Below are 13,722 nucleotides of genomic sequence, written 5' to 3'. Positions count from 1 at the left end.
AACACCATCCCTGATGTTTTCTTTCCTAAGTGCAGCAACTTTTTTATTGAGTTTCCATAAAATATTTCTTTTGGAAAAATGTACGTCTTGGTAGTTTCATTATTTTTGAATGATATTTATTTTTAATGTGACAACAAAAATAACATTAAATGTAAACATTGTCAAAACATTATTTTAAATTACTTTCACAGCTTATGTAATATATATTCTCTTACTAAATCAGTACTTCTTACCCTCAAATATACACACAGGTTGTTCCAAAAGTTTTAGTGCAATTTTATGATTTAGTAACTTCAAAACTACAAGAGTATTTGGAGTGTGTGTGTGTGTGTGTGTGTGTGTGTGTGTGTGTGTGTGTGATGTTGACTGAAAGAAGGAAGTACAGACTTAATAACCATAACATGATTCACATAACAGTGTGGATGTGAATGGTATAAACAAACTTATCCATAAAATGAAGGAGAGTAAGAGAATGGATTAGGAAGTAGAATCCAACAATATGTGTTTTACAAGAAATATATGCATATCTATAATAATAACATAATATGTAATTTATGATGTATAATAATATAATACAATATATAATATTATAATATAATCTTTACATATGTGTGATAACATTATAATTTTTCCAAAATAGTGCTTTTTACTCTTTCATCCCTGAAGACTTTTAAGGAGGAGATAAAGAGATGGGGCACAAGAGAGAAAGTAAAAAGTAAAGAAAAAAAGTAAAGAAAAAAAAGTAAAAACAAAAAAAAACAAACCCTGCCATTTTCCTACCTCTTTCTGAATCACATTTTGGTCAAGAATCTTGCAACAGAATCAATAATAAATCTAATATATAGATATATGTTTCTTCAATGATGCAAGTGTGACTTAGAAAAAACACCATAAGTATTGCATAATGACAAGAGCAATGGATTTGGAATCAAAAGACTTAAATTCTAATTCTGGTTTTGCTACTTGAATAATAATAAACAGTTGTTATCTGTATAATATTTACTACGTGTCAAGCACTGGGTTAGGTATTTTGAAATTTTCTCATTTGAACCTCATGACAACCTGGGAAGGTAAGAGTTATTATTCCAATTTTACAGATGAGGAAATTGAGGTAAACAGAATTAAGTAACTTGTCCTTGCTCTATCCACCACAACATGAGGGAAGTTAGGTGGTAGGGAATAAAACACTAGACTTGAAGGCACAAAAAATATGGCCTTAGAAACTTACTAGCTATATGACCTTGAGAAAATTACTTCATTTCTGTCTGCCTCAGTTTCCTTTACTGTAAAATGGGGATAATAATTCCTACTTTCAAGGATTATTGTGAGGTTCAAATGAAATACTTGCAAAGCATTTACTTTGGAGCCAGGCATATTGTAGGCACTCAATCAATTATTATTTCTTCCCTCCTTCTTTCTTTCCTCACTTAACCTCTCTTGAATTTGAACTTTCTCAATCATAAGTGAGGAGACTGGATTATTAAATTCTCAGATATTTCTGAGATTTACCAGTATTCTTAATTATTCATTCATTTACACTGAAAGATTGCACCAAATGTTTGTGGCAGCCCTTTTTGTAGTGGTTAGAAACTGGAAACTGAGTGGATGCCCATCAGTTGGAGAAAAGCTGAATAAGTTGTGGTATATGAATGTTATGGAATATTATTGTTCTGTAAGAAATGACCAGCAGGATGATTTCAGAAAGGCCTGGAGAGACTGACAGGAACCGATGCTGAGGGAAATGAGCAGAACCAGGAGACCATTATACACTTCAACAACAATATATATGATGATCCATTCTGATGGATCTTTTCAACAATGAGATGATTCAGACCAGTTCTAATGATTTTGTCATGAAGAGAGCCATCTATACTCAGAGAGAGAACTGTGGGGACTGAGTGTGGATCACAACATAGTATTTTCACTCTTTTTGTTGTTGTTTGCTTCCATTTTATTTTATTTCTCATTTTTTTCTTTTTGATCAGATTTTTGTTGTGTGCAACATGATAGTCGTGTAAATACATATAGAAAAATTGCACATTTAACTTATATTGGATTACTTGCCATCAAGGGAATGGGGTAGGGGGGAAGAGAGGGAAAAAATTGGAACTCAAAGTTTTGCAAGGATTAATGTTGAATATGTAAAATGTATGGGATTGCCTGTCATCAAGGGGAGGGAGTAGAGGGAGGGAGGGGATAATTTGGAAAAATGAATACAAGGGATAATGTTATAAAAAAAATTACTCATGCATATATACTGTGAAAAAAATTATAAATAAATAATTTTTTAAAAAAAAGGATTAATGTTGAAATTTATCCATGTACATATTTTGAAAATAAAAAGCTTTATAAAAAAATGTTGCACTCATTGTGAGCATTTAGAGCTTCTGGTTTGACTCAATGTTTTCACCGTGACCCAGACTAAGAATAAAATGTGGGCAGAATCAGAAGAATGTTTTATAACCTTGAACAGCTAAGAAGGACAGAAGAGATTCACAAATTGAGCCCATGAAAATTCATTCATGATATGAATTTATGACTAATTGTTGGTTGATGGCTGTTTGTTGCCCTTCATTCTCTAAGAGGATGAAAATGGCTTCATTGTGTTAGAATCAAATCACATTATGTCTGACTGTGGCTCATCAGACGGATGTGAGCTTGAAAGGCTCTACTACAGGTCAGGCACAAATAGTCCATGTGAATATTTGGAGTGGATTTTCTAAATTCGCACATCTCACATTTCTTTTGTACTACTTCAATTATGTCTTGCTTATAGAGCAGAACATTTTCTCCAATGAGGGCACGCCATACTGGGAGGGCCTGTGTCACATAATCAATTCAAGACTTTTTAAGAGGTATCTTAAGAGAATCATTATATCGCTTTTTCTGACCACCATGGGAGCGCTTGCCCTGTGTGAGTTCTTCATAAAATAGTCTTTTTGGCAAGCGTACATTTGGCATTCAAACAGTATGGTCAGTCTACTAGAACTGCGCTCTCTGTAACAGAGTTTGATGCTTGGCACTTTAGTTTGAGAAAGGACCCCAATATCTGGTACCTTATACTGCCAGGTGACCATCATAATCTTTCTAAGACAATCCAAATAGAAGCAATTCAGTTTTCTGCCCAAGTTTCGCAGGCATTCAACAATAAGGTCAGCACAAGGGCTCTGCAGACCCTCAGTTTGGTAGTAAAATACTTCTGCTTTTCTATACTTTCCTTTGGAGCCTCCCAAATACTGAGCTGGCTCCAGCAATGTGGGCATTAACCTCATTATCAATGTGTACAACCCTGGGGAATATACTGCCAAGGTCAGTGAACATCACTACAGTATTCAAAACTTCTCCATTCGCCGTAACCAATGGCTCCACATATGGATTGTCTGGTGCCGGCTGATGGAGCACCTGTATTTCCTTAGTGTTAATTGTTAGGTCAAAATTAATAAAAGCACCAGAGAATTGATCCATATTTTGCTGCATCTCAGCTTCAAAATCTCCATTGAGTGCATGATTATTTGCAAACAAAAAAATCATGTACCAATACTCCCTCTACTTAAGTCTTGGCTTAGAGCTTTTTCAAGTTGAAAATTTACCATCCGTCCCTTAACTGACCTTCATGGTGGATTCATTCTCATTAAAGATGATTGACAATACGGCTGAAAACACCATACTAAATAGCTTGGGAGCAAGCACTCAGCCTTGTTTCATTCTATTCCACAAGAACATGTTCCACCATCCAGAACCTGGCAAACCAAAAACTGATGTACAATACTGATGAAATTCTCTGGACAACCAAATTTTGACATAATTTTCCCTCATGACTGAGACAGTATCAAAGACCTTGGTCAGACCTACAAATGTAGGTCTAATCTCTAATCAATAGTGATTTAGAACATTTTTCATATGACTATAGATGTTATTAATATCTTCATTTGAAAATTATCTGTTCATGTTCTTTAATTATTTATCAACTAGGGAATGACTTGTATTCTTATAAATTTGATTCAGTGTTCTATATGTTTTATAATAAAATGAGATCTTTATCAAAAACACTGTAAAAATTGTTTCCCATCTTCTTTCCTTCTAATCTTGGTTGCTTTAGTTTTGTCATTTTTATTTTATTGGCTTGGCCTATCCATAAGCAATTAATATTTTTCCAGTTGCTTAGATATGACTTTATTTATATTAAAAATGTTTTATAATTATGTTCACATAATTTCTGGAATTGCCTTAGCAGGTAGACTTCCAAAGTACTTTATATTGTTTACTGTTTTTTAAAATGGCACTTCTCTTTCTCTATCTTGCTGCTAGACTTTATTGGTAATACATAGAAATGTTTGTGATCTATATGGTTTTATTTTACATCCTATAATTTTATTAAAGTTGTTAATCATTTCAAGTAATTTTCTATTTGATTCTTCAAGATTTTCTAAGTATAACATCATATCATCTGCAAAGAATAAGAATTTTGTTTCTTTATTGCCTATTCTGATTCCTTTCATTTCTTTTCTTTTTTTTTTTTTTTTTTTTGAGTTTGGGGTTAAGTGACTTGCCCAGGGTCATACAGCTAGGAAGTGTCTGAGACCAAATTTGAACTCAGGTTCTTCTGAATTCAAGGCTGGTGCTCTATCCACTGCGCCACCTAGCTGCCCCCTCTTTTTCTTCTTTTATTTGCTATAGCTAACATTTTTAGCATTTGTCCTTATTACAGATAATGTTTCCTGATGATTTTAGATAAATATTTCTCATTATACAAGGTAAATTCCATTTATTCCTATGCTCTCCTAATCATTTCTAATATCAATTATATTCTGACAAGATTCAAAAAATGTTTCCCCATTCTCCAAGATATTAGAAATAATTAAGGAACTACTGGAAATAGAAGGAAGATTATAACCAGAAAGAAAGAAATCTGAAAATTAAGGAGGAAAATGACTCTTGCAATGATGATACAGAATGGAAGTACTCCAGACATGAGAAAGGAAAGGAAAAGTGCAACGAGAACTTAGAAAAATAGATGTGAGGCCCTTGTCATAGAATATATGCAATATAAATACAAGGTGATTTTAGGGAGCTGGAGAAAGCTAGAAGGAGAGAGGCACTAGCAGTTCGGCTTAGCAGGAAATACTTCCAGAGGAATCCTAAAGATGGGGAAAAGAATGCTTTCCCCATTGATCAATAATTACTTATAATCTACATAGTATAATCTACTATGTGCCAGACACTATGTGAGATGTTGGTAAAATATGTACATAAAGAATGAAATAAGCTCTGCCCCTTATATTAGAGCTCTCACAACTCCCTGAGTTCACTGCTAATTAATCTTTTCTCTGACTTCTTTGTGTTTTTGTTTTTTGGTAAGTGTGTCTCTGAGTTATTTGTCTTTTGCTGAGCACTGCATATCCACCCTTCTTCTCTTTGCTGCTATAATCACTGTTACAATGTGAAGGGATATCACTCTTGCCAAAATTGCCTGTTTTTTCTTACCATTAAAATTATTTTCAGGCAAGCTTTTCTAACTACATCTGTTTGGTCTAGAAATTAGGACATTTTAGGGGTTTTGACCACAAAAATAATACTTTGGTACTAATAATAATCCAAGCCTTCAAGAGCTGGACATTGGAAAAATAAACAAAAATCAAGAGGACCAGAAAACTTCTTTGTTTTAGTTAAGCAAAAATTTGAATCCATAATTTTTTACTCTGAAGTTAAAGTTTTAGATTTTCAGGAAGATGGGGTTGGCAGAACAGAATTATAGAACCATCCTTTACCTTATAGTTAAGTAATATAAAGTGAAATGTAGTAAGTCAAGCCAAAAATAACCCTTCCATGGCCATTGGAACCACTGGAAAGAATTATGAAATCCATATTTTATCTCGGATACTTTGACAAATGTAATTTATCACTTTTTCCTTCACTTCTCATTCTCCAGGAAAATTGCTGCCTATCCTATTTGATAAATGTTCTAAAAGCAATGTGGAGATAATTCAAGATTTGACTATTTTAAAGAAGTAGGCCAAAAGTCAATTTACAGACTGAGGCAAACATAGGATACATTTCTCATTAATAAAACAAAGCATATTGTCTTCTTTTAAAACAATTTAAAAAGTGATTTGGGTTCAAATTACTAATGCTTACTAATTTGGAGACCTTGGACAAGACACTTAACAGCTCAAGCCTCAGTTTCTACATTTGAAAAATGTGTCAAGTGGCTCTAAATAGCTTTTCTGTTCCCTTCTACCTCTACACATGGATTAAGTACCTATTGTGTATAAAATATTCCCCATTTGATAAATGGTTAAAGGATATGAACAGACAATTTTCAATTGATGAAATTAAAGTCATCGACAGTCATATGAAAAAAATGTTCTAAATCACTATTGATCAGAGAAATACAAATTAAAATAACTCTGAGGTACCACCTCACACTTCTCAGATTGGCTAAAATGACAGGAAAAGATAATGATAAGTGTTGGAGCGATTGTGGGAAACCTGGGATACTGATGCATTGTTGGTGGAGCTGTGAAATGATACAACCATTCTAGAGAGCAATTTGGAATTGTGCCCAGTGGGCTCTCAAATTGTGTGTATCCTTTGAGTGGGTCTGTATCCTAAGGAAATCATAAAGAAAGGAAAAGGACTCTCATGTGCAAAAAATGTTTGTAGCAACTCTTTTTGCAGTAGCAAAGACATGGAAAAGGAGTGGATGCTCATCAACTGGGGAATGGCTGAACAAGCTGTGGCACATGAAGATAATGAAATATTATTTTTCTATTAAAAATGATGAACAAGATGATTTTAGAAAGGTCTGGAAAGATTTACATGAACTGATGCTGAGTGACACAAACAGAACCAGGAATACAGCAAGAATGTGTGATGATCAATTATAAGACTTGGTTCTTCTCAGTGGTTCAGTGATCCAAAGCAGTTCCAATAGACTTTGGACAGAAAATGCCATCTGTATCCAGAAAAAGAACTATAGAGACTAAATATAAATCAACACATGCTATGTTCAAAAAAATAAACACAATATACTAAGAACTATAGAGGGATGAAACTAGGTATAGCTTCTAAGATCATAGATTTGGACCTGGAAGATTCCAACCCTTCTCACAAAGAACTAAGTTGTTCCTTCTTCTTTTTAATTATTTTTTGAATTTTAATAGTATTTTATTTTTCCAAATACATGCAAAAATAGTGTTCAGTATTCACCTTTGCAAAACATTGTGTTTCAAATTTTTCCCTCCCTCCCCCTTCCCCAAGACAGCAAGCAATTTGATATAGGTTAAATATGTGCAATTTCTCTAAACATATTGCCATATTTATCATGCTGCACAAGAAAAATAAGATCAAATGGGGGAAATAAGTTCTCCCTTCTACATTGCAACTTTCCCCATCTAGATTTCCATATATATATCACAGTTTGGCATGAGAAATTAAATGGGAATTTGGGGGGAGTTTTGTGGGAGCCACAGATGGCATACAAAGACCAGCAGATGAAATAGAATAAGTTCTTTTTTCTCACAATATTTTTACTGAACACTGACCTACATATAGTCGATGACTAAAATTTTAACCCAAATTTTACAATAAGATAATGTAAAAAATCCCATAAAAGAAAAGGGGAAAATTCTGACTTCTCTGATATGAAGGGAGGGTCAAAAATATTTTCATGGATTTTCCAGATTGTGGTGGTACCCTGCCCCTAACTCTATGATGTGGAAGGAATAACTAGAAATCAGATTAGTGGTACTGAATAGTTGGTACTGTCTGGTGTCTACTGGCTTCATACTGTGGAGGTCCACTTCTGGAGTTTGTTTTTTTTGTTTGTTTGTTTGTTTTTTATGAGGAGTCAAACTTAGTGAGAAAGCCACCAGTTAGACTAGTACCTCCTTTTCCAAAAGGCGGAATCCAACAAAAAGTTAGCTGCATATGAAAAAAAAAAAAAAAAGTTACTTGCTTCTTGTGATTGCTGGTTTCTGAAAGTAATTAAAGATTTAAGAGAGTTTTATTTTGAAAATATATATGTATATATATTCGATTTTCAGAAAAATTTCCTTTAAGCAAGAAGATATTCAGTGAACATGTAGTTATAATTTAATAGGCTCAGAAAGTAAATGGTGTCCTGGCAGTTTAAACTTTCGGAACTTGCAGTATAAATTGCAAATCGTTTGCAGTGGTTTGGCCAAGGTTTTTCCTTGCATAAGCAAATACTCTTCCAAGTATTCAGTGGTGGTAGTTTAAGCAGCTGTTGGATATTAGCCTGGCTTATTTCTCTTTTCTGTTTCTCTCTTTTTAAACTTAAGATGGGAGTCAACTTTAAACAGACAGCTTTACCAGTTTTAACACAAAATGAGAAGTATCTTAGAAATGAAGGTCCATAGAAAGCTCTGTCACAGCAAAGTAAGGGCAACACCATGGATGGTTTTGGTTTGGAGAATGAAAGAACAGGTATCATTTCTATGAGAACAATTTGGTTAGATATTGTATTTAGGAAGACAGGACTGAAAATGTTGGGTAGATACTAGGAATCCAGATAGACAAGAATTTTGCAGTATTTTGAAGCAAGAAATGCCAAAGTTAGCCAAGGATTTTAATATAAACAATTTCTTCCTTCTCCCTCTCTGATGCTCTTAAGATATACTTTGCAAGGGAGGATAAGTTTGCATTGCAGTGAGATAAAGGGAAAAAGGCCCTATAGACTTATCTTGTTCCTCATTATTTTTCTTAAATAAGCTCAAAATATGTCAACAAAACCAAATAGTGGAATATATCTCAGCCCAAATTCTTAGTCAGACAGAACAAATAACAAACATTGTTCTTAATTCTCAGTCTTCAGGTACAGAAGGTTTGGTCTTTTCAGAAATTCTAATGCTTTCTCACATACATACATACATTACATGCACACATATACATATACATGTGTCAGGTATGTATCTGTATTTGTAGATAGATATTCATATGAACTTTGCCTTTCAAAGGGAGAATAGAGAAAGAAATGTAACTAGAGAGCTTGAGAGCTGACAAGTGCAGGGAAAAAATCAGTTGAGATATCTCAAAGTCAAGACTAAAAAAAATTACTAAAAAACAGATTACTGTGCTAATCTGGAATTTTAGAAAGAACTGAGTCTAAATCCTACAACAACACTTGCTAGGTATGTTGCTATGGGTAAATCACTAAAACTCTCTAAAGCTCAGTTTACCCATCTTTAATATAGAGATGATAAAACCTCTAGTTTCCCCTATATGGTTACTGTGATTTATGTAGAGCACTTTATTTCTAAACATCAATGCACTATATAAATTCCAACTACCAGTACTAATCAAAGCAGATGTGACACATTATGTTCAAGGGCTTAAAGTGCTGGGAATTGGCTGGCTTGTAAGGTTTTAAGATCATAAAAGATGACAATTTGGGAGATGGAAGGAATCTCAGAAATCTAATTTAACTCACTTTTTTCATCAGCAAAATGAGGATAATTGCAAGGTTGTTGTGGGAACCAAATGAAATAACATATGTAAAAGGTTTTGATAACTTTATACAGCTATATATAGTACTGTTGGAATTGTGGTTAACAGGTTAAGAAACCAAAGCTTTTTTTTAAATTTCTTTTGCTTTTCTTTGAGTACTTGTGGCACATAGCAGACACTTAATTAACACTTGTTCATTTGATTTGAGACTGAGAGATTAAATGACATGCACAAAAACACATGTGTAGTAAGTGGTAGACATGGGATTGGAACATAAGTTCCTTGGCTCACTTCCTTGCTATAAATCAACCCAGTCTACTAAAGGGGACTAATTTATTTATCATTTAACTTCCCAGTACCTCCATTTCCTCATCTGTAAAATGAGTTGAACTCTGATTGCCTCCAGGTAACCTTATAGATCTAAATCTGTGTTCATATGGCAATCTGAGGTCAATAAATGATTCTTTTCAGATGTAAATATTCATATTAAAATCAATTTGGTAACAATTGTTGTCATTTATAAATACTCAATACAATCAATTATAAGTATTTATTTGCCTTCTTTACAACAAGTCTGCCTGTTATCCTTTGAGGAAGGAATATTATCTATTTTAATTAAACCAGTTACATCCTCATTTGAAGTGATTTTCTTTGAATTTTTAACACAATAAAATGGAATTCATATTCTATATCCAGGCTGATTCTATTTACCACAAGAGACTTCTCATGTTTCTTTGCCCCAAATGATCCCTTTTGTTTCTTTGCCTCTATGAATGAGTAGAACTGGACCTCTCTACCTCTCTGGTCCTGACAGGTCTAAGTTTGAGGTAAGCATAAATATTGCTGAGCAGATTAAAGGTTCTATGACAATCAGGTTTGCCCAAGGGGGCAATCAGCCCTTTCCTGGAACATGCAAACTCATCATCTCCTGGAATTTGTGCAACATTGCAATCTGTTCTATAAAGGACAGTTCTCTGCCATGTTGTCATCAGCATTCTTATTGATGTGGTCTTGTAGAGCTGTTTTCATCATCCCTTAATTCCACTGAAGAAATTCTAACATAAAACATGATGCACAGGAAAATGACAAAACTTCCCAATGTGAACTCCTCCATGGGAATTATTTATTACCCCCTTGGATTATAAACTATTTGGAACTCTCATGGAGATCATGGAAGAGATCATCTGATGGCTCCCAGCTCTAGCCAGCATAGAATAATGCTTCTTTGTCTTTTTCTACTTGTTCTTTTTCCTCTTCCTATGTAGAAGCTGCATCGATGCTCATTTGTTATTGTTATTGTTCAATTATTTCATTAGTGTCTGGCTCTCTGTGGGATTTTCTTGGCAAAAATGCTGGAGCAGTTTGCTATTTCCTTTTTCAGCTCATTTTACAAATGAGGAAACTGAGGCAAAGAAGGTTAAGTGTCACAAGGCTAGGCCAGAGAACTCAGGTCTTCTTGACTTCAGAGCCAATGCTCTAACCAGTGTGCCATTTGGCTGAACCTCAAGATTCAGAGGATCAAACATTTAGAGTTGGAAGGGATTTCCATCCAGACTGATATTTCTTAACCTAGATTTTCTGTAAATGGCGACTTGCCATTCCAAGTCTAATGGAATTGCCTTGAATCACCTCATTACTTAGAAGAGCCAAGTCCATCACAGTTGATCATCAATCTTGTTACCAAATTTTTCTTCCTCTCTTCCCCTCTTCCCTCCTAAAGATAGCAAATATCCAATATAGATTAAACATGTACAATTCTTCTAAACATATTTCCATATTTGTCATGCTTCATAATAAAAATCAAAGCAAAAAAGGAGGAGAAACACAAGAAAGAAAAAAAATTTTTAAATATAAGTGAAATTTCTATGCTTTGATCCACATTCAGTCATAAAAGTCATGAAGCTAGTAAGCAATATTAATGAGATTATATAATCATCAACTATGATATAGCATGCAGAGCTCAATACGACCATGTCAGCAGATGGACTAAACCAGGTTGAGGGTAACTGACAGACGTCAGACTCATTGCTGCATGGGAAGACTTCCCGTGGAATGGGCAAATGAGAACAATGTGTTCTAATGATCATGAGAGGTTGGTCAGACATCGAAGGCATCAAGGTCATCCACTCCATCCCAAGCCATTGCCTGAAATCTTGGCTTTTATCTTGTCCCTGGGCTTTAATGAGTCTGAAAGAAAGAACAAAGTTGATGACTTTGGGCAATTGTGTCCCATATCCAATTCACATGCAAGTCAAGATATTACCTTGTGATCCTTCATCCTCAAACTTCCCTCTCTGTCTTTGCTCAGTCTATTTCTTCTTCTTGAAATGCTATCTTTCCCCCACTTTACTTTTTTAATTCTGACCCATATTTTACGATTCAAATCAAGTGTCATCTCCTCAAGGGAATCTTCACAGATCATTTCCCTCCTAGTCAGGAGTAATCAGTGTTGTTTTGGGCAAGTCCCTTCACTTCACTGTCAGCCTCAATTTCCTGATATGATAATAACCCCAACCTCCCAGGGTTTGTAGTAAAGATCACATGAGATAATATTTAAAATAAATAATATTTATAAAGCACAGGACAGTGCCTAGGTACATAATAGGGATTTAAAATGTGGAATCCAGGATTACTAGTGGAGATCATAGCTGTCTGTAGCAACTATGCCCAAAATATATATACATATATATATATATATATATATATACATATATATATATATATATATATATATATATATATATATATATATATATATATACATATACTAGGAGAGAATTGGAAAGAAATTTAAGATGTTGCAAAGAGCAGTAAATTAGTCTTAACAAGACTTAAATCACAAGGGACATGTCACCTAATTTTTGTCCTGTTCATCTGTGATTTCAAATTCAAGATCATAGGATTGTAGATTTTGAGACACATATGGATTAAGGGAAATTAACAATGAGGCCATAAGTTTTTGCTTAGGTTTTAGGGAGGGTTTTTTCCTTTGTTTTTTGGTGTTTGGGGAATGGGAACGGGTCTAAGAACTAAACAGTTCTGGAAATTACATTTTGGCTATGTCACTTCTACAGGTTTTCATTTAGGGCTTTCTTTCAAGAGGTGATCAGTGAATTTTTTTCTCTTTTCACCTGATCTTCTGGTACTAAAAGAACTAGAACACTTTCTTTTAGGAATTTTTAAAATATGATGTCTAGAGTCTTTTTTTTTTCATCATAGCTTTCAGAGAGTACAATGATCCTTAAATTACATCTTCTTTATATTTTTTCCTGGTCAGTTGTTTTTGCTACTTAAATTTTTTCTAAAAATATACTTTAAATGTTCTAAATCACTATTGATCAGACAAACGAAAATTAAGACAACTTTGAGGTACCACTACACACCTCTCAGATTAGCTAAGATGACAGGAAAAGATAATGATAATTGTTGGAGGGGATGTGGAGAACCTAGGATACTAATACATTGTTGGTGGAGTTGTGAACTGATCCAAACATTCTGGAGAACAATATGGTACTATGCCCACAGGACTGACACTGTATAAACTGTGCATACCCTTTGATCCAGCAGTGTTTTACTGGGTTTGTATCCCAAAGAAATCTTAAAGGAAGGAAAGTTACCCACATGTGCAAAAATGTTTGTAGCAGCTCTTTTTGTAGTGGCAAGAAACTGGAAACTGAGTGGAAGCCCATCAGTTGGAGAATGGCTAAGTAAGTTGCGGTATATGAATATTTTGGAATATTATTGTTCTGTAAGAAACAACCAGCAGTATGATTTCAGAGAGTCTGAGGAGACTTACAGGAACTGATGCTAAGTGAAGTGAGCAGAACCAAGAGAACATTATACACAGCAACAGCAAGATTATATGATGATTAGTTCTGATGGCCATGGCTCTTTTCAACAATGAGATGATTCAGGCCAGTTCCAATGGTCTTGTGATGAAGAGAGCTTTCTGCACTCAGAGAGAGGACTGTGGGAACTGAGTGTGGACCACATATAGTATTTTCACTTTTTCATTCTTGTTTGCTTGCATTTTGCTTTTTTTCCTCATTCTTTTCCTTTTTGATCTGATTTTTCTTGTCCCAGCATGATAATTGTGGAATATATATAGAAGAATCACACATTTAACATATATTGGATTGCTTGCCATCTAGGGGAGGGGATGGGGGAAGAGAGGGAGGAAAAAAATTATAACAAAGTTTTGCAAGGGTGAAGACTGAAACATATCCATGCATATGTTTTGAAAATAAAATGCTT

Source organism: Sminthopsis crassicaudata, chromosome 3 (genome assembly GCF_048593235.1).
Source record: "Sminthopsis crassicaudata isolate SCR6 chromosome 3, ASM4859323v1, whole genome shotgun sequence".
Classification (NCBI taxonomy): domain Eukaryota; kingdom Metazoa; phylum Chordata; class Mammalia; order Dasyuromorphia; family Dasyuridae; genus Sminthopsis; species Sminthopsis crassicaudata.
This window is presented reverse-complemented; position numbering follows the sequence as displayed.